At 41.3% G+C, this 22,989-nt stretch overlaps 1 protein-coding gene across 1 annotated transcript in view; it reads right to left on the bottom strand.

Annotated features, from left to right (window-relative positions):
• The window catches only part of LOC140469537 (uncharacterized), a 107,119-nt gene extending 100,076 nt beyond the window's left edge, over window positions 1–7,043 (bottom strand). Inside the window, exon 1 of the mRNA XM_072566144.1 lies at window positions 6,906–7,043. The gene's annotated coding sequence lies outside the window, so the exon portion shown is untranslated. The remainder of the gene's footprint in view (window positions 1–6,905) is intronic.
• Window positions 7,044–22,989: the final 15,946 nt, after the last annotated feature.

The raw sequence follows: 22,989 nt of genomic DNA, 5'->3' as shown, positions 1-22,989 counted from the left end.
ACACACTATAAGAGAACGTTTTGGTCACAAAAGTTTCTCTCACTCTTAAACTGAGCCTAGAATCTCAGAAGAGATGATCATGTATCTTTGAGGTAATGTAGTTAGCCACTAATATATAATAAACCTATTTACTATTCATCACAATTGAGCACACTTTCTGCCTAAAACATTGCATGGGCATCTTTTGGTATCAGTTGCTTACACTGCTCCCTGTGAGAATGATGGGGCAACAAAATTCCAAAAATGCCTCAGATCGTATCCAACATTATAAGGTGCTGACAACAGTGAGGATTTGGCTAATTATAAGAGGACTCAGCATAACACAGACACAATGGGTGTGTCTCATTTGCAAAGAAATGAAAGGCTATGTTGTAAACCTCTACGAATCTACAATAACGAATATTGAAACACTCTTCAGGACTGCTCTCAGAACACATTCTGAAGAAGAGTCAAAACGTTAACTTTGTTTCTCTCTCCACAGATGCTACCAGAACTGTGGAATTATTCCAGAAATTTCTTATCTTGTTTCTGGTTTCTACATTCTGCAGTTCTTCGGCTTTTTTTAAAATTGAAAATCTCTTTCCAACCTGGCACAGCATTTGTTTAGAAATTGGAACAACACAACTATCACATTTCACAAGAAGGGAAGAATGCTCTCCATGAGTTAAACGGAGCCACATTGTTTTTCATAAAAATTTATTTGGTTCACTAGTTCCTTTAGGGATGGAAATCTGCTGTTCCTACCTGTTCTGACCTAATGTGAGTCCAGACCTCCAACAATGTGGTTGATTCCTAACTGACCTCTGAAATGGCCTCACAAGCACTCAATTCCAAGGCAATTAAGGATGGGCAACAAATGCTGACTCACATCTGTTGAACTAATAAAAATAATTGCTTTTTTTGAAGAACAGGTTAATGAATTGGTTACACAAAACATGTCGTGGAAATCACCTCTGTAAGTTAATTACATGCAACCTAAGTGTTTACAATTTGCGAATTAAAAGACAGAAATGACTTGCCAATAATAATCAAAAAATCAATTTTAACAGAGGAGGAACCTATTTCACCTAAAGCAAATTGATATCTCTCTTATAATACTTGACACAGCCTGTGAGGAGATTAGTGAAGTGATGCTGTGGGAAGAATACAGTAACCTTCAGAAACAGGTAGTCATAGGGCACAGAGGAATTTCGAAGCAGATATAACCCAGGAGGTAAACACAGATATAACAAACCCTGTCGGGTCTGTAACAGGAAGGGGTGTGATGCTTAAACAATGCTGAGTAGAAGGAAACTGGTGATCATCTTTGAGCACACCTTGCAGTATCCCACCGCCCTCACTGTCCATTGTCTCAGGCTGAACATATAAATTACAGGCAGATGTAGGCCATTCAGCACCTCAGGCCTGCTCGATTATCTCAGTTTACTATCTGATTCCAATCCCATATATTCCTTATCAGAAAGACCATTGATTTACAACTTCAGAACATCACCCATCTCCATTCTGCCTCAGCACATTTTGCAGAAACTCACCTGTGCAATTGCCACCTCCATTTTACCATTGGTCCACAACAAGTCTCACATTCTGAATGTACCCATAAACTTCAGCTCCTCAGCCAACCATCATCTATTTTGCACCAAGTCCCACTCACCTAACATGCCTTTGTCCACTGATCTGCATTGGCACCTGAACAGCAACACCCCACTTTCATAACTGTTCAAATATTTTCATGGTCTTGTCCCTTCCTGTTTCTGCAAGACCCCCACCCTACAACATCTCAGAGCCCTACATGCTTGCAAATCCAGTCCCACTAATTTTCACTTCCTTCAATCCCCAATTCATAGTTGTGTCTTCAGCTCTCAGGGCCCTGAGTTCTGGAATCACTTCACTAAACTTCTCTTCCTCTCTCTTCTTCTTTAAGATCCTGCTTCAAATCAGTGTTTTTGACTAAGCTTCATCATCCTGCCTGATATCTTCTTCTGTGCAATGTTTTGACTGATTATGCTTCTGTGACACACCTTGGGATGCCATGGCACATGAAAAGGTGGTATTCAAATATAAATAGTAACAGTAAATTCAGATGAACAGAAAGTATTAAGATTCTCAATGATTATTGAGGTAATCACTTGGGTGATTGCTCATACCAGGCTCCTCAAACGTAGATAATCCCAGTCTATTACAAGATTTAATATGAAAAAGATGGAGTTCCTTTAGAGGTTTCAGAAGCTGAATACAAACAAATAGAGGGCATAGATGAAACTGAACCCAAATGTTGAGTTAGAAAAGAGTTGGGACTTATAAAACATTGTATTTGGAAAGGAAAGGACTGATTAGGGATAGTCAACATGCTTTGTGCGTGGTAAATCATGTCTCACAAACTTGATTGAGTTTTTTGAAGAAGTAACAAAGAAGATTGATGAGGGCAGAGCAGTAGATGTGATCTATTTGGACTTCAGTAAGGCGTTCGACAAGGTTCTCCATGGGAGACTGATTAGCAAGGTTAGATCACATGGAATATAGGGAGAACCAGCCATTTGGATACAGAATGGCTGAAAGGTAAAAGACAAAGGGTGATGGTGGACGGTTGCTTTTCAGACTGGAGGGCTGTGACCAGTGGAGTACCACAAGGATAGGTGCTGGGTCCTCTACCTTTTGTCATTTACATAAATGATTTGGATGCGAGCATAAGAGGTACAGTTAGTAAGCTTGCAGATGACAGAAAAATTGGAGATGTAGTGGACAGCAAAGACAGTTACCTCAGATTACAACAGGATTTTGACCAGATGGACCGATGGGCAGAGAAGTGGCAGATGCAGTTTCATTCAGATAAATGCGAGGTGCTGCATTTTGGGAAAGCAAATCTTAGCAGGTCTTATACACTTAATGGTAAGGTCCTCGGGAATATTGCTGAACAAAGAGACCTTGGAGTGCAGTTCATAGCTCCTTGAAAGTGGAGTCGCAGGTAGATAGGATAGTGAAGGAGGCATTTGGTATGCTTTCCTTTATTGGTCAGAGTATTGAGTACAGGAGTCGGGAGGTCATGTTGCGGCTGTACAGGACATTGGTTAGGCCACTGTTGGAATATTGCATGCAGTTCTGGTCTCCTTCCTAGCAGAAAGATGTTGTGAAACTTGAAAGAGTTCAGAAAAGATCTACAAGGATGTTGCCAGGGTTGGAGGATTTGAGCTATAGGGAGAGGTTGAACAGGCTGGGGCTGTTTTCCCTGGAGCGTCAGAGGCTGAGGGGTGACCTTATAGAGGTTTACAAAATTATGAGGGGCATGGATAGGATAAATAGACAAAGTCTTTTCCCTGGGGTCGGGGAGTTCAGAACTAGAGGGCATAGGTTTAGGGTGAGAGGGGAAAGATATAAAAGAGACCTAAAGGGCAACGTTTTCACACAGAGGGTGGTACGTGTATGGAATGATCTGCCAGAGGATGTGGTGGAAGCTGGTACAGTTGCAACATTTAAGAGGCATTTGGATGGGTATATGAATAGGAAGGGTTTGGAGGAATATGGGCCAGGTGCTGGCAGGTGGGACTAAATTGGGTTGGGATATCTGGTCGGCATGGACAGGTTGGACCGAAGGGTCTGTTTCCATGCTGTACATCTCTATGACTCTATGACTCTAAAAGCCATTGTGAGTAAGTCGTTCCGCACTGGATATCGGAAATAGGATGTATAATACCTATATTCAAAAAAATAACTTTACAAGTCATCTGTAAATCAATTTGATTTACATTTAGTTATTTGGAAGTGGAAAATCATGAGTACCATTGAAAAAAACACATGTTGAAGTTTTGGTCTTGCATTTGTCAGAAGTAAATACCAATATAAGATTAGATTAGATTCCCTACAGTGTGGAAACAGGCTCTTCGGCCGAACCAGTCCACACCGACCCTCCGAAGAGTAACCCACCCAGACCCATTTCCCTCTGACTAATGCACATAACACTATGGGCAATTCACCTGACCTGCACATCTTTGGACTGTGGGAGGAAACCAGAGCACCCAGAGGAAACCCACGCAGACACAGGAAGAATGTGCCAGCTCCACACACACAGTCACCTGAGGCTGGAAATCGAACCTAGAACCCTAGTGCTGTGAGGCAGCATTGCTAACCACAGAGTCACCGTGCCAGCCATAGTGAAAGCAATATTTATACTGCATAGCAACAGAGCACTGACTGGTTAGCAAGTGACTCTGCATGGTAGACACTGATTTAATGTTGAACAATCAAGGGCAGTTAATTATTAGTGCATGTTCAATGACATAGCCTCAACCAATCAGACCACTTGCCAACCAATCAGCACTCTCTTCCTATACAGCATAAAATATTGTTCCTCTTTATTCTTGCAGATGTTCCAAATAATGCAAGACAAAAAACTTTAACAAAATGTGTACTTGTCAGCAATACTCATTTTACATTGATAAACTGCATGTTCAAGCTGCATTGACAATTTACATTGAAATATCTTTCACATGAATGCTGTTGTTGGAAACATTCTCATGAAAGTCTTTAAGGTGTAAACAAATAAACAATCTACATACAAAATTCCATCATGGGTACACAGATTTTCATAGCTGTTAAATCTCAAAGTGGCTCCGTGGGTAGCACTGCTACCTCATAGTACCAAGAATCTGGGCTTGCTTCCAACCATGGATGACTGTGTGGAGCTTGTACATGCTTTCTGTGTCTGCATGGGTTTCCTCTGGGTGCTCGGTTTTCCTCCCATAGTCCAAAGATGTGCAGTTTAGCTGGATTGGCCATATTAACTTGTCCATAATGTGCAGGCCCGGAAGCTTACCCAGAGTTTGGGTGGGATGCTCTTCAGAGGATCAGTGAGAACTGGAAGGGCTGAATGGCCTGCTTCCACACTGTAGAGATTCTATGAGGTTATAATTTTCCTTGGAAAACTTTAACATAGTTGCAAGACGGCCACTTCAGATTTTTTCAAGATTCTTTGGTTATCTTCATATTATGTTAAGTAAAGAACAGCTTTCACCACCATGTGATGTCCCAGCTCCCCTTACAACAATGAAGTACTTCTGAAGTATAGTCACTTCTGCACTGTCAGAAATGCAGCAAGCAATTTACCCACAACAAGCTCAGATCATCTGTTTTAATGGTGTTGACAATAAGAAATTAGATAGTTGAAATGTTGAGAAATGTTGAGAATTTGGTACAGAGTTTATGACTGAATCACAATGTCTAAACCTGAACATTACTAAAATACATTGCTGCAATTAATTCATTGATGCATTTACAGAGTAATTGAGTCATAGAGATATACAGCATGGAAACAGACCCTTTGGTCCAACTCATCCATTCCGAAAAGATATCCTAAATTAATCTAGTCCCATTTGCCAGCATTTGGCGCATATCCCTCTAAACCCTTCCCATTCATAAACCTATCCAGATGCCTTTTAAATGTGGTAGTTGTACCAGCCTCCTCTGACAGCTCATTCCACACATGTGTCACCCTCTGTGTGAAAAAGTTGCCCCTTACATCCCTTTTATATCTTTCCCCGCTCACCTTAAACCTATGCCCTCTAGTTTTGGATTCCTCCACTCTGGGGAAAAGATTTTGTCTATTTACCCTATCCATGCCCCTCATGATTTTATAAACCTCCATAAAGGTCACCCCTCAGCCTCCGACACTCCAGGGGAAATAGCCCAAGCCTATTCTGCCTCTCCCTCTACTGAAACCCTCCAACCCTGGCAAAGTCCTTGTCAATCTTTTCTGAACCCTTTCAAGTTTCACAACATCCTTCCTATAGCTGAAAAACCAGTATTGTATGCAAAAGTGGTCTAACCAATGTCCTGTACAACTGCAACATAACCTCCCAGCTCCCGTACTTAATGCTCTGACCAGTAAAGGTAAGCATACCAAATGCCTTCTTCACTATCCTATTTACCTGCAATTCCACTTTCAAGGAACTATGAATGTGCACTCCAAGGTATCTTTGTTCAGCAACTCTCCCCAGGACCTTACCATTAAGTGAATGAGTTTTGCTTTGATTTGTCTTTCCAAAATGCAGCACCTCACATTTATCTAAATTAATCTCCATCTGCCACTTCTCAGCCCATTGGCCCATCTGATCAAGATCCCTTAATCTGAGGTAACCTTCTTCGCTGTCCACTACACCTTCAACTTTAGTGTTCTTCAAACTACCACTGAACCACCGTTGTGTATTGCACAGATAAAACTGCTGAATTAAGTGCTGTGATTTAAAATATTTAATATTTCAAAACATAAATGAATTAGTTGTGACAATGTATTATTAGACACTGCTTATATGTTCGTTTAGGTTATAAGTGAACTGGTTGCCAATTCCTGGATTCTTTGCCCGGATTTGAGTGAATACAAAAGTCCCTTCTCTTTCCAGATCCCAACCTCGAATGTTGCCCGAATATTTCCTATTAGGCTCAAGTTTGATCTTATCCCTTTGGTCCATGTTACCAGGGTTAGTGAGAATACCCTTACTCGAGGTTGTTAAATGAAAAGTCTGCGTTTTCGTTTCAACAATTTTATTTTTATTCGTCGGTGAAAAACATGTTCCTAAATTTCTAATCAATAGCCCTGCCTTCTGGAAACTGCGTCTTGTATTCACTGTATTATTCAGCACAGACAACGCGATGAGCTGCTCCCTGGCTACATCAATGGTCCCAATGAATTCTGACAGAAATGGCCATGAGCTGCACAGAAGATACACTGACGTTTACAAACTCAGAATTAATTGACCATCAATTTCGTTGAAACAATCAATTTAATTGGCGAGGTTTGCTAATCAGTACAAATATATTCTTCGTCAGAATTACACATTCGATTTTTAAAAATATAGATGGGCTGAGATTTTCAAAAACCGTCCAGTAATAGTTTGATTCTCAGCTACCTCCCTTACCTTTAAGAAGCTCAAAGTTTGTACTTGCAGCTGCAAAACCATGTGAGAATGTTTTCAGGCATTTTGGTCCTCCAGGGAGAGGAGTCACGGTTCTGGGCCCAGCAGTGTCCGGATTATGTCGAACAGGGTCGATCCGTTTCACTCCCAATGAAACCAGACTCTCTACACACTGCCTGACCCATTAACTGTACGTTTAACTGCCCAGGTTTACAACTCCTCCCCTCCACACAGCCGACTGTAACCACGTGTGCACACAGTTCTGGATCTGAAGATCTTCACTCTCTGTATTTGCATTACATAGAAGCAAGCTGAGATAAACTGTCCCTGCAAACTCCTCTTGAAAGAAGCGAGCCAGAGGAGAAGTCACCAATGTATGTGATATGTCACTGCTTTAAATAAACATATCGATTTACCAACGCTCAAACATTTTTTTTGATTGAAATATGTACTCACAGATCATTCCCCCTCCCACTTAAAAAAAAGTGAAAAATGAGATTCTCACCATCAGGAAAAGCAAGTGCAATTTTCCACCCAAAGTTTGAACAGTGAGACAAGAATCGCCAGTGAGCGGCAACAGGCCTATTTAATGCTCTAACATCTCCCTGTTGTCTGATCTGGTTTCTATACAGTTTGCCATTTCCCAGGCAGCAGAGAGAAACTGGATGAGGCTGACATGATAGTCTGAGCATCCTGCTCCTCTGGGTCTCCATCCTGACCAGCTCCCCCCCCCCCCCCCCCCCCCCATCATCTCAGGGCAAGCTCCTTGGTCAGAGACAGGCTGAATCCTTCAGACATGAAGGTTAGCATTGGACATGCAACAGCCTCACCACACCATCATAGAACATCTCCAACTCAATTAGAATACAGTTCTCCACTTCAATACTGCACTTAGAAGCTCACCTGCACTTTCCATAGTATTGCTGTTGCTAAAATTACTCTGTGCACGGAAACAGTCATCAGAGCAAGGAGTACCTTAGGTTTCTTGCAGTCACTCAGCTCAGTGGCTCAGTGATTAGCAGTGCTGCATCACAGCACTAGGGACCTGGACTCAATTCCAGCCTCGGCTGACAGTTTATGTGGAGTTTGCACATTCTCCCTGTGTGTGTGGTTTGCTCTGGTTTCCTCCTACAATTCAAAGATGTGCAAGTTAGGTGAATTGGCTGTGCTAAATTGCCCATGGTGTTCAGAGATGTGTAGGTTAGGTGCATTACTCATGGGTGAAAGTAGAGTAATATGGGATGGGTCCCTCTTTGGAATGGTCAGTGTGGACCAAATGGGCCAAATGGCCTGTTTCCACACCGTAGAGATTCTATGATTCTACTCCTAGTTGGATGCTCACTGCATCTATGCCATGCAACACCTTTTTGCACATTGCCTCATTCAGAACTTACAGCCTAACTGTACTTCTACCTCGTCTTACCTGTAACTCAGATACAGAGCCATGCAACGTGTCATAATTATCAACTGTAATGAATCAAGGGGCTGGACAAGTTATGATACATCACTGTCATAATGCAAAATGCACCAGCAGCTTATGCAGCATATTAACTGACAGTGCTTCAGCCAATCGGCCATATTTCAAAATCCTGTAGTCGCTATCCCCTGGGGGGACTGTCAACAGTTAAGGGATCCCAGCAATGTTCGTCAAAGGCATCTGTCAATCTCAATCCAATGGTTTGGAACAGTTAGTAAACCATTTGAGACATTCAAGGTCAGTGGTTTTGTTTCATTACAATCTGGGGAGAAGGCTAAGGTCATGCAGGTCCAGTGCAACCTGTTCAAGGATTCAGAGTAAGGCAGTCAGGAGGCTACATGGATGTCAGTCTAGGGTGTCATCAGTCTGCAGTCAGTTAGGAGCTAGACAAAAGTGAGGACTGCAGATGCTGGAAACCAGAATTTAGATCAGAGTGGTGCTGGAAAAGCACAGCAGATCAGGCAGCATCCGAGGATCAGGAATAGAGCAACTGATGAAGGGCTTTTGCCCAAAACGTCGATTTTCCTGCTCCTTGGATGCTGCCTGACCTGCTGTGCTTTTCCAGCACCACTCTGATATAAACAGTCGGTCAGAAGCTGTATTTCCAAATCAGTCGGGGAGTCAGGCCAGTCAGTCCAATGTGTTACCATGTTAGGGCACTCAACAAAAAAGCAGTCAGGACAATAAGAGGGCACAGATTAAAGTGGGAGATGTGGTCATTGACAGTCACTACTTCTCAGGCTTTTAACATGGGTGGAGGTTACAGTGCATCACAATGATCGATACAAGCTGTGGACCCAAGGTTCACAGTAACATTGGGAAATTAAGACTTAAATGAATGATTTGAGCTGAAACATGGAGAATTTCAGAACTGATGAGATCTACATGGAATGCAAGGAAGAAAGGATTATGGAAGCTTGCTAGGAGTCACTGAGATTAGCAGACTGAGCCGATGATTCACTCTGTAAAGAGTTAGCTGTACTGCCTTCTGTCCTCCTCTGAGTCACAAGTGCACAACATAAATGAAAGATTGCATGACCCCATCTAGAGTGGGCAGTACAAAATATTTTCAATATTAGGAAGATGGCTATACTTGTGAGTGGTGTTAGGTTCTTCAAGGGCCAATTGCATTAACCAGGCCCATACACAGTACAGGTTTCAGCTATCTGTAATCATTGAATTCTGCATGTGACACACATGCAGTGACCAACTATGTTGAATAGAAATTCTAGCTGCAAACAATTTTGACCAATTCATTGGTCATTACAAATTGACCATAACCATCGCTGTGAAGCAGAAGCAATAAGCTGTGAGCCACAATTCGCAAACACAATCCAAGGTTCCATGGGCTACACAAGGACCTGGAGCTGATTTGCTCTCATTTGAACTGTGTAAGTATTTTGACAACGTGCTTTTATTCACGATGTTGCTTTTCATGGGTGATCTGGGCTGGTCAGTTTCAGTAATCCTACCACAATTAAAATCTCCTTGTATTTGTGCAACATGGTTGGTGCTGTGCACATTGGAATAAGATCAACTGCCAGAGGTCCATGTAAACCTATTAAATGGTCCTTCTTGTCTGAGTTTTCCATGTCCCATTGTATCAAGGACTACAATAAACCGTCATTTGTGAGTGATGTGAATGCAGATTGCTCAGTTACTCAAGACCTTCTTTGTTTCTGATATTCCCTGCATAGCTTCATTGAAACTGTGACCATTGGATATAGCCACAGCAGGGGTCATCATTGCAAAGCAGAGAAAATGAGGAAGAACAAATATACCAGTGTCAAGGACCAAGGTCAACCTCCTCCTGCTGCTGAACAGCCTCCACCCTAAGAAGCACAGCAGAAGATCCATCAGGATGTCAAGGAGGTACAGGAGGCCCTGACTATATTGTCCTCAATGTCCTTTCCAACAGCTGAATGAGGTGCTATATTGCTGCTAACTGAGGATGTTCCAGGAAACCATCATGGAACAGTGTCTGCCAGAGCAGGAATGTGACCTGAAGGAGTGGGAGGCTTTCCTATTCCAGTGACTGTCAAGGTGACAGCTCCATTCCATTTTTACTCAACTGGCTGCTTCCAAGAATCCACTGGGGATCTGTGTGGGATCACTCAATCCGCAATCCACAAATGCATCAAGGCTGTTACTGAGGCAATTAACACCAAATCATACAGCTCCATCTTGTTTCCCAATGCCAAGCTCAGCACTGAAGCCCTGGCAGTAGGCTTTGCCAATATAGCCAGATTTCCCAAGGCACTGAGTACTCTAGAGTATACATTTGTCACTTTGAGAATACCACATCAAAATGCATCTGATTTCATCAATATACAAATCAACTGTAATCCTCAGTGTACATTTTACAGGTGGGTCAATGATGTTTATACCTTTGGTAATTTTCAGATTTCTGTTTCATTTCAAGTACTGGATACCTTATAAGGATGGCTGTTGGAAGACAAGGGCTAACATCAACAACCGTGGTTAAAGACTCCTCTACACAACCCCCGACTTAGACTGAGTATAGATACAATGAACAAAGGATAAAGAACTGTACAGCATAGGAACAGCCCCCTCAGCCCACCAAGACTGTGCCAATACGATGCCTTTCTAAACTAAAAACCTTTGGTCTCTCCATTGTCCATGTCTCTATTCCCTCCCTCTTCATGTATCTGTCAAGATACTCTTCAGCATTTCTGTTTTATGCCATCATCTCCTCGAGCAGCACAATCCAGGCACTTGTACAGGAACTTAAAGGCATGACATAAAAGGATATGAAAAACTGTATAAATTCACATCAGTTCAGTACTTAAACTTATTTATTCATTTTCCTCACTGATTTCCTTAATATCTCCAGAGATCACCAGTAATTTTAAAATAAGATGAGCAAAGCGCCAGAGGTTAATAAAAGTACATTTAGCAAGGGTTTGTGTCAGCTTGATAATATAAGTGGACACCAGGCTGAATGTAAAAAGTTTGGAGAGGAAATGAAAGAAACAAATAAGAGAAGCAAAGAAAGAGTATGAGAAAAGACAGACAGCTTGTAGAAAAGACTGGCTGAAAGTATTTGGCAGGCGTAGAAATAGTAAGATTTGTAAAAGGGTCAATTATGAGCCAGAAATACACTTATGATTGGAGGCAGAGGGCATGACAGGCAGATAAAATAATTACTTGGCATCTGCCTTTTCCAAGTAATTTTTCCCTTTGGTGAAAGGATTGACAGCTGGAAAACACTGATTTAAAATGATTAGCAAAAGAATCAGAAGCAAAACAGGAAAACAGTTTACACAGCAAGTGGCACACTTTACCTGAGAGTGCGGTGGAAGCAGATTCAATTGCAGCTTTCAACAGGGAATTGGATAACTATGTACTGAGAATTTGCAGGCCAGGACAGAGCTGGCACAGACACTATGGGCTGAGTGGCCTCTTTATCTGCCACAGATAAAACTGAAGTCAAGAAATCAAGAAGGAGAATTTATATTTAAATAGTGTGATAATTGAGAGAACACTATTAGTGGAAGTGGAATTTCAAACGGAATATTTCCTTCCAAATTTCAGCCAAGTTGAATTTGAATCCTTTTAGAAAGAAGGACGTTTTAGGCTTGACTGAGGAACTGGACTTAATTAACAATAGCCACCATCTCATTTTGATCTTAAGTCTTTTTGCTGTTGGAATTGACCATCTACTTCTAGTCACAACTCTGGTTGATAGAGAGATGTTCTGCTCCATGTAAGGAATATCATTTATTGTATAACATATTTGATTCTTCAATTGCTTTTATGGTTCATTCACATGCTATTTAAAAGTTTTGTGGGGTGGTTAGCTAAGTTGCCTGGATAGCTGGTTTTGAATGCTCAGTGACACCAACAGTGTGGATTCAATTCTTGCACCAGCTGGGGTTACCATGAAGGACTCTCCTTCTCAATCTCTCCCCTCACTTGAGGCATGGTGACCCTCAGGTTAAACTACCAGCAGCCATCTGTCTCTAGAGCGGACAGTGAAGCAGGTTATTTAATTTTCATCAATCAGGTCAGGGCTGAGGAGTGACTGATGGATTTTAATTTGAATAAATGCAAGGTATTGCATTTTGGTAAAACAAACAAGACCAGGACTTTTTATGGTATGGCTCTGGGTAATGTACTAGAATAGAGAAACCTAGGGGTTCAGGATCATAATTCTTTGAAATTTGCATCACAGGGAGACAGGTTGGTGAAGTAGTTGTTTAGTACACTTGCCTTCATTGCTCACTCCTTTGAGTTTAGGAGTTGGAATGTTATGTTGGGATTGTACAGGATGTTGAAGAAGCTTCTTCTGGATATTGTGCGCAGTTTTTGTCACCCTTTTATAGGAGGGATATTATTGAACTGGAAAGGGTTCAGAAAAGGATAACTAGAAAGTTGGCAGGAATGGAGGATCTGAGTTATTAAAAATAGGCAGGGACTCTTTTTTGTCACTGGAGCGCAGGAGGTTAAGGGTGACTTTATAGAGATTTATAAAATCACAAAGAGTATAGATAAGATGAATAGAAAAGGTCTTTTCCCTTAAGTGGGGGAATTCAAAACTAGAGGACATATTTTGAAGGGGAGAGGAGAAAGATTTATAAAGGACATGAGTGCAACTTTTTTGCACAGAGGGTGGTTAGTGTGTGGGTTGAACTGCCAGAGGAAGTGGTGAATACAGGTTACAATGTTTATAAGACATTTAGTTAAGTACATGAATAGGAAAGGTTTGGAAGGATATGCGCCAAATGCAGGCAGGTGGGATTAGTTTAGTTTGGGAACGTGGTCAGCATAGTTGGACTGAAGGGTCTATTTCCATGCTGTGTGATTCTATGACTCTATAACTAAGACAGCCCTCCAGTGAGAGTATTTTTACATTCTATTGTAATGTTATTTCCAACATTATTGAGGCCATGGATTCTGTTGCTCTGAATTTTTCAGCATGGGGATATTATTCTTAGAATCAAGTAACATATGGTAATAAACTTGTGGAGGTGATGGCCTAGCGGTATTACTGCTTGACTATCAATCCATAAACCCAGAATAATGTTCTGGGGACCTAGGTTTGTAGCCCACCACTACAGATGGTGGGATTTGAATTCAATTTTTAAAAATCTGGAATTAAGATTATTACTGATGACCATGAAACCATTGTCAATTGTTGGAAAAAAAAACTGTCTGGTTCACTAATGCCTTTTAGGGAAGGAAATCAGCCATCCTTACCTGGTCTGGCCTACATGTGAATCGAGAGCCACAGCAATGTGGTTGACTCTCAACTGCCCTCTGAAATGGCCTAGCAAGTCACTCCCTCGTCAAGGGTAAATAGGGATGGGCTATCGATGCTGGCCAGCCAGCAATGCCCAAGTCCCACAAATGAATTTTGAAAATTATTAGACAGATATATTGAAGCATTGATCCAAAAACTGTCAGTTATATCAATCTTCTTGGCTGGTTTTAGAGCTGCATTCATTTGGGCAGTGAAGACTATTCCATTACATTCCAGACTTGTGCCTTGTAGATAATATACATCTTTGGACATTCAGGAGGTGAGTTGATCAAGATAGGATTCCTAGTCTCTGACCTGCTCTCATATAGACACCATATTTATAATCTCGTTCAGTTTCTGGTCTTTGGTAACCCACACAATGCTAATAGTGGAAGATTCAATGCTAGTAATACCATTGAATGACAAAGGAGATAATTAGATTAGATTCCCTACAGTAAGGAAACAGGCCCTTTGGCCCAACAAGTCCACACCAACCCTCCAAAGAGTAACTCACCCTGACCCAATCCCCTGGATGATGCACCTAACACTGTGGGCAATTTAGCATAGCCAAATCACCTGACCTGCACATCTTTGGATAGTGGGAGGAAACCGGAGCACTCAGAGGAAACCCACGCAGATACGGGGAGAACATGCAAACTCCACACAGACAGTTGCCTGAGGCAGGAATCAACCCGGATCCCTTGCGCTGTGGAGCAGCAGTGCTAACCATTGAGCAACCGTGCCACCCTTTAGATTCTCCCTTGTTGGGTATGCTTTTGTAATAATGATAAATATGGATAATCAATATTCAACCTTCATCATCTGGTTGTCACACCTGAGGTCTTAATGGATTTTAAATGGCTTCTAAAAAGGAAAAATACTGACCTAAAATTGCCAGGTTAAGACAAGCTCATGACATAAAGGATGAATCAGACAAAATTAATTTTGCTATGAAAGCCACTGAAAATTGGCTTTGCATCTCCTGGTTCATTTCAAACATGTGAACATATAAATCAGAAATCAGAGTAGGCCATTCAGCCCCTCAAACCTGCTCTACCATTCAATAACAACTTGGCAGATCTGATTGTAACCTCAAATTCACATTCCCACTCACTCTTGGTAACCTTTAATAAATAAGAATCTATTTACTTCTGCCTTAAAGATATTCAAGGGCTTTTCTTCAATCACTTTTTTATAGGGAGACAATTTCAAAAACTGACAACCCTCTGAGAGAAAACATTCCACCAAATCTCTGTGTTAAATAGGTGACCCCTGATTTTCAAAGTTCTAGATTCTCCCATAAGAGGACACATTCTCTCCACAACTTTGCTCTCAGGATTCTTTAGGAGTTCATATGTTTTGATTGAGTTGCCTCTTACTCCTCTAAACACCATTGAAGCTTTCCTCAAAGGACAAGCTGTCCATTCCATTATACATCTAGCAAACCTTGTCTGAAACCATAACATTATAAGCTGAAAGGCAAACTATTTTCATTTCTAAGCTGTTCCCTGAATTTAATGATATGCATGCAACTGTAAGTAATTGAGAACTGAAGGGGGAGGTTTCCTACTTTCATCTAAATACTGATCAAGCACAGTTAAAAAATAAAGAAAAAGAGGTGCAGGATTGGTTCATTTTTCACCAAGGCAACAGAAAGCTGAATGTAAAATCCATTTGTAGCTATTGTATGGCTAATGCAAAGTGATGGTAAGTGTTACAATGCACTTTACCTGGAATTACTTATGTTAACATCTCAATAGAATTGAGATGCACACCTCAATGGAAAAGAAATTGTACCGGATAGGATAAATAGTTTATGCAGATGTGAAGTCCACGTGAAATACTTAGAAGACACTTCAGAGCTTATGCTTTTATATGTTTAGTTTCTTGGTGTCCTGCATGTAAAACCATAAATGGCATTCTACTTGGCTGAAAGAAACATTAATAGAAAAACTAGTTTCATAAAGTTAATGGAGTTGAATAGTGTCAAAAAGATGAAACAAAATTATGCAAACATTCAGCAGGTCAGACAATAACTGTCGAGAGAAAATCTGATTTTTGAGCAACCTTTGTGTGAACAGCAACAGTTTCTTCCACTTTCAACACATAGGTTTCTAAGTGTATAAGGATAGCTCATTACCTGACTCTTTACATACGGTCTGTTTAACTTAAGCATTATCCTCTTTTAATAATTTCTTCCTATTAGTCAGTTGCGATCTTGGTGTATGTTTTGTATCAGTTTGAAGTTTCATATTAGATACCTTTAATCAACTAGTTCAAATACATAAGGACACATAATTGGAGTATGTGGGACTTGAACCCAAAGGAAGAGATACTACCAGTGCATAACAGGAGCCCCAGCTATAAGCAATGTTTCCACAATATTCATTGTCTTAAGACATTTGTTCTAGGCACAAATTGAGGTTAAAAATATGACCTAAGAAATAGCCCATAAAATCAAATGGTCAGCGATATGTGGTTGATTTAATGAAGAAATTGCATCAATTAAGGAGAAAATGAGTTCAAGGTATTAATTATGAGGGCCTGACAGCAGACATCTCCTTATTTTTAAACAGGTAAAGAAGCTATCACTTCATGTTGTCTTAGCAAGGGCAATAAAAGACAATAACAAAGAAGATGATCCCATAGATAATTGATATTTTAAGGAACTAACCATGAGTTAGTTGGAGGAGACGTAATTCAATGTCCATTGCCCTTAAAAACCAATTAGTGATTGATCATGCATCTTTTAGACCAATTAGAAATGAGCCTCACTTCCCCTAGGCTAATCAGAAAGTAATGATATAAGTGATCATGATGTAGGTTGTGGCATGGAAAGGGTTAATAAGCAGCAACTTTTAGGCATCAAGGTGCACAGTCCAAGTTTGAAACTGAAATTTGTCAGCTTACTGTCCAATCAGAAGCAGAAGACCCCAGAAGTGTTGGAGAGAGACAGTGTCAAATCCACTTTCTAAAATAAAGCATAAAGCAGGAGTACTGTATACACCTGTAAAGTTGTCCTATTTTGATAAATATTACTTAGTAAGCTGTTTCTTGAATAACCTCAACAGACTGTCTCCTGTTGACTTAATTGTTAAAGTCTTAAATGTAGAAATAAATCTATGATTTGAGTTTAAATTGCAAGCTAAAACTTAACAGTACCTCCTGGACCCTGCCCTATGACAAACCACCCTACTCCTGCACCTGACAGTTTGTCCACTGGGACTCGAACTCCCCATGCTACAGGACCTGAAGCACCCCTTTCTCCTGCGATCCAGCAACACCACCCATGGATGTGGACCTAACACAGACAACCCTTTCTTTCCACCCTGCCACCCACTCCCCTTACCCCTGAAAACAACCCTCTTTTCCTGTCCAAAATCTGACATTTCCTCTGACCCAGAGCGCCAACTCCTTTCCACACGAACCTGGCATGATCCCTTCTCTGCTACCCCTCCCTTGCCCTGATAAATTCTCCAGTTCCATTGATGGACATGACTGCCCCTCAAATCGCACCCCCCATCCCACCACCACCACCCACTCCCACTCCCTGCCCTCAACACTCAATCACTTACCTTGCACCCTACCCACCCTAATCTCTCATGTATTTTACCTTTCAGAGGAGCTGTCAAAGTGACTGGCTGTGATGCTGGACATTTAAATCACACAATGGCTGCCATGAGATGGGGGCATGGTTCACCTTCTTTTGACCCTGTACTACAAAGGCACATCTGGATTTAAGGTGAGTCCTACATTGCTTAAGGAGTTATAATCTTCCCACAGAAAGTTTCTATGACTCTAGATGTGAAGCTCTTTCTCAGCCTAAAGCTGAGTTGCAATCTGATGATGATAGCCACTCCTTGGAAATTCAAGCCCATTATTGTCAGGTATATGGGGTGTGATGCACTGATGAGCGATTTGACATTTTGAAAACATGTGTATACATACATGTGAATATATTGTTTCAAAATATACCAGAATAAATAAGAATCTAGCACAGAGGAATAAAGTGGGCATGGAGAGGTTACAAGTCTGTTGGAGAGTATAGAGATTTGCAAATGTCTAAAAGGATAATGAGGCTAAATTCAATTCAAAACTGATAAGAAATTGTGCTGTAGTTGGTATTTATAAATATAAATGGATTTAAATATTCCAGTTAAACTTTAAATATATCATTCAAAATGTAAAATTCCAATTCATAGTGTCTGAAAGATGTCTATAGATCTGTAGATATGGAATTTTCATATTGTATTTTTCTGCTACAAAATTTTCTTGTCCATTGTAACTTAACAGGCCAAGGTTCATATAATGGACCATTGGTATAATATTGTTTTGAATTACAAATTACAAAATTGAATTACAAAATTGTCACAAATTACAAAGTCTCTATAATTGGATACACAGGAAAACACACATAATGTGAGGCAGTGTATATCTGACGGTTTCTGATCATGGGTATTTGAGTGCAATGAGGAATACACCAGCAGAGGGAGATTACCAGATATGAGCCGGTGTGTATGTGTGTGTGTCTGCCTGTGGGTGTGTGCAGTGCAGTGTGGTGCCAACGGCATGGGTTCAATTCCCATACTAGCATGAAGGACTCTCCTTCACTACCTCTCCACTTGCCTGAAGCATATGACCCTAATGTTAAACCACCACTAGCCATCTCTTTTGAATGAGAGAGCAGCCTTATGGTCTGGCAGGACAGTGTGACTTTACCTTTATGCGTATACATGGTGAAAATTAGGCATAACATTTTTTATTGCAAATATATACTTTATTCAAAAAAAAATATACAGACAAAATGTACAAAAACAGATCTGTACAGTCTTTGCAGAGGGAAGAAACAAACACATTGGAATTTAACATTCCCTGAAGTTCCAAACAAAGGCATGTTCATGCAGGACACTAGTTACATTCATTCTGAGACAGTAAGGGGGGTTTGATAACTGAACGGATCCCTGTTGTACTTTGACAGGAAGACCTTAGACAGAGGTGAAAACAAAAGATGGTGGACATTACCGCAAGTCAGGCAGCATCTGTGGAGAGACAGCAAGCTAATGTTTTGAGTCGAGATGATTCTTTATGACAGTTGACTGGAAGTGTGGAGGGGGGCAGCATTTATGCAATGGTAGGGGTGGATTTCTGAGGGAGAAAGGATATTGATAGAGTAGATGAAGTGATTGGAATATGAGAATGACAGTGGTCTTTCCCTCTGCGCCTTGACAACAGCTGCCCCCAACTTTAGAGCATCCCTCAACATGTAATCCTGGATCTTGGAATGTGCCAGTCTACAGTCCTCGTTTAAAGTTAACTCCTCTCACTGGAAGCCAAACAGGTTTCAGACAGACTAAAGAGTGTCTTGCACTAAATAGATGTCCTCCAGGCGCTGTTGATGTTTGTCTTGGTGAATATCGCGGAGAACAGCCCGCAGAGCATAGAATTGAATTGATTATCACGTGTACCGAGGCACAGTGAAAAGCTTTGTCTTGCAAGCAATACAGGCAGATCACATAGTTAAGTAGCATAAATAGTAAATAATAGGTAAACAGCAGCAAAAACAAAAACACAGGTACAGGTGAATGTTAAGTGTTTGTGAATCCATTCAATATTCTAACAACAGTAGGGTAGAAACTGTTATGAAACCGGCTGGTGCGTGTGCTCAGGCTTCTGTACCTTCTCCCTGACAGTAGAGATTGTAGAAAAGCAATGCCATCCTGCATCATGGAGCTGCTCAGAAGGAACCTTGACAAAAACCACTGCATCTCTCTTCAGAATTTCTTTGCAGAGGGTCATTCCCCTGCAGCCACTTCAAGGGCAGCCTGCAGTGGCAGAGACAGTCTGGGTATGCAGGAAGGATCTCACCACCAGCCAAGTGATGTCTTAGTGCTTGATGGAAAATTCTGCCAGGAACCACCTGACAGGATCAACCCTCTGCTTTCCCTGCAGGTTCTCGAGGATGTTACATGCTGACGACGAGCCGATGAACTTGTGTTTTCCTTTGCAAATTTTTCCACAAGGACAATTAATACAGAGTCCAGGCCCATTCTTCATAACACAGGGGCAGGTCCAGAGTTTTGTACATGGAGTCCCTGCAGACCCAGTCCATCCCATATAATAATCTACAGAATTATCATTTTTCACAAGGGCCATTTAATACCCAGGTTATGTTTTAGTTATACAGGGCATAGATGAGACTGCATCTGAGGTATTATAAGCAATATAAGGTGTCGGAGGCAGTTCAGAGAATGTTTACTACATTAATACCTGGAATTGGCAGGTTGTATTAGGAGGAAAGGTTGAACAGACTGGGCTTGTGTAAATTGGAGTTTAGAGTAAGAGGCAACTTCATTGAACACAAAATCCTGTCAGTGTAAGTCTGGATTATGTTTTGTGGGAAAATCTAGAATTAAGGACCATCATTTTTAACTCACTTAAACCAGATGTGGTGATTTTTTTTTTCTGAATATTTTAACTCTCTTCCTGAAAAGGTGTTGGAAGCAGAGGCCATAAATATTTTCATGGCACTGTTAGGTAGGTTCTTGGAGAAAGTGAGGACTGCACAGATGCTGGAGATCAGAGACAAAAAGTGTGGTGCTGAAAAAGCACAGCCAGTCAGGCAGCATCCAAGAGTTGACATTTCAAGCACAAACTCTCCATCAGGAATGTTGAGGGTGGCTAACAGTTCAGCATGGATTGTCCAAGTGGATGGTGTCTGTTGGAGGCAGAAGAAAGGGTCCTTGGAGGATGGGTGGGAGTCCCAAAGGATAAAGTAAGCACTGAGGCAGAGGCAGCAGAAGAGAAGTCTGATGTGGTGATGTGTGTTGAATTCATTGATCCTGGAGAAAAATGGAATGAAGGTGATCATTCATCCTCAGTGAAGGGAAGTCTTGGGGGGGAATGTGGTAAAAACACGGCAGGGCTGAGAGCTGGCACTTGGTGTGTGGCTGGAGTTGGGAGTAGGGGAGGAGACTGTCTCTTGAGTGGGTGTGGTTATGGTATTGTGGGTGATGTCACCAATGGAAGTGACATACACTGTAGGGGTCGGGGGCGGATGTAGTGCATTCTGTGGCACTCACAGAGGCGGAAATCATGTTCCATGTGCCATTTGCGATGTCTTCGGTGGTGTTTTGGTGAGTGACAGGCATGCGGGGGGATGTGGCTAAGGTGGTGGCAACTACGTGGGCAGAAGTGACGTGCCGGTGATGGTTCTTGCAGTGGTCACAGAGACGGTTGTCTAGGCAGCGATCACAGAGGCAGTATGATCAGCGGTGGCTGCGGTCTGTGGAGCGGCAGGGGCAGAAGTGATGATATCGTTTGCTGCTGTGATGGTGGCTGTAGCAGCCGCATGGCCAATGGTGTCTGAGCAGTGAAGATTCCAAATGAAGAGCTTATGCTCAAATTGTCGATTCTCCTGCTCCTCAGATGCTGCCTGTCCAGCTGTGATTTACCAGCATCACCCTTTTTGACTTAGGATATTGTTAAGTAAGAGGGTGAAAACTTGCCAAGTGTAAATGGGAATGTTGATTTGAGGTTAACATCAGATCAGCCACAATCTTATTCAATGGCAAAGCAGGCTTGATGGGCTAAATGACCTCCTCCTGCCCTGAATTTATATATTTATTTATCACATAGCTTGAAATCAAACTCAACTTAAGCCACTGCATCTCTCTCCAGACCTTCTTGACAAAGGTACAGTGCAACAGGAAGTTGGTAATGGTCCTTACAATACAAAAGCAATGAAGTTATGTTTACCTTTTATAAATTAGTAAGACTGCAATAGATGGAGATGAGTTGTCCTCTTAAACCACTGCAGTCCTTGAGACGTAGAGTTCCAGTATTTTCATCCAGCTATAGTGAAGGAATGGGGGTCATGTAGTTTCAAGTCAGGATGGTGAATGGCTTGGATAGAAACTTGCTAATGGTGGAATTCACATACATAAGTGTCTTTGTCCTTCTAGGGCAGAGATCACCACAAATTTGGAAAGGCCTATTGGAGCAGCATTTGTGTATTGTTATAGAGTCATATAGCATGGAAACAGACGCTTTGTTCCAAACATAATCCCAAACTAAACTAGTCCCACCTGCCTGCTCCTGGCCCAAATCCCTCCAAACCTTTCCTATCCAAATATTTATCCAAATGTCTTTTAAACGTTGTAATTGTACCACATCCCCCACTTCCTCAGGAAGTTCATTCCACACATGAACCACCCTCTATATAAAAAAAATTATGTACTTATCCAAATGTCTTTTTAAATGTTATAATTGTTCCTACATCCACCACTTCCTCAGGCAGTTCATACCACACGTGAACCATTTTCCGTGTAAAAAAATTGTCCCTTATGACTTTTTTAAAAAAATATTTCTCTTCTGACCTTAAAAATGTGCCCCCAGTTTTGAAATCCCACACTCTAGGGAAAAGACAACTACCATTAACTCTAACTATAACTATCATTATTTTATAAACTTCTATTAATGATCAGTGGGACAGCATGGTAGCTCAGTGGTTAGCATTGCTGCCTCACAGCACCAGGAACCTGGGTTTAATTCCAGCCTCAGGCAACTGTCTATGTGGAGTTTGCACATTTTCCCGTGTCTGTATGGATTTCCTCCAGGTGCTCCAGTTTCCTCCCACAATCCAAAGATGTGCAGTTTAGGTGGATTGGCTATGTTAAATTGTCCGTAGTGTTCAGGGTTGTGTAGGTTAGGTGCTTTAATCAGGGATAAATGTAGAGCAATAGACTCAGGGAATGGGTCTGGGTGGGTAATTCTTTGGAGGGTCGGTGTGGACTTGTTTGTCGAAGCCTGTATCTACACTGTAGAGATTCTGTGATCTTTCAGGTTGCCTCTCAACCTTCTATGCTCCAAATATACCAGCCTATTCAGCCGTTTTTTCTAACTCAATCCACCCATACTTGACAACATCCTGGCAAATCTCTTGTGAACCCTCTCCAGCTTGACAATATCCTTCCTATATTGTAGTACATCCTGCTGCCACTGCATCTCCATGAAGGGAGTTTGAGATGGATATTTGCTGCCAGTTTATGTGGTGCAAACGTTACTTGTCACTCATCAGCCAAAAAGATTGAATGCTAACTAGGTCTTGCTGCACATGGACATGTACTATTTCAGGTTCTAAGGAATAGTGAATAACAGTGAATTTTATGCAATCATCAGCTAAAACCACTCCCTATTTCTAAACATAATAACGGAAGGTCATTGAAACAGTCAGATGTGAAATTTATGTTGTAAATACTGAATATTACAGTAACATTCGGATATTTAAGAGTGGAACATAATCGGAAACAAGTTGAATTGTATTGCATTTGTGTATTTTTCAAATTGAA

The sequence above is a fragment of the Chiloscyllium punctatum genome, chromosome 49 (assembly GCF_047496795.1).
Source record: "Chiloscyllium punctatum isolate Juve2018m chromosome 49, sChiPun1.3, whole genome shotgun sequence".
Lineage (NCBI taxonomy): Eukaryota > Metazoa > Chordata > Chondrichthyes > Orectolobiformes > Hemiscylliidae > Chiloscyllium > Chiloscyllium punctatum.
This window is presented reverse-complemented; position numbering and strand designations above follow the sequence as displayed.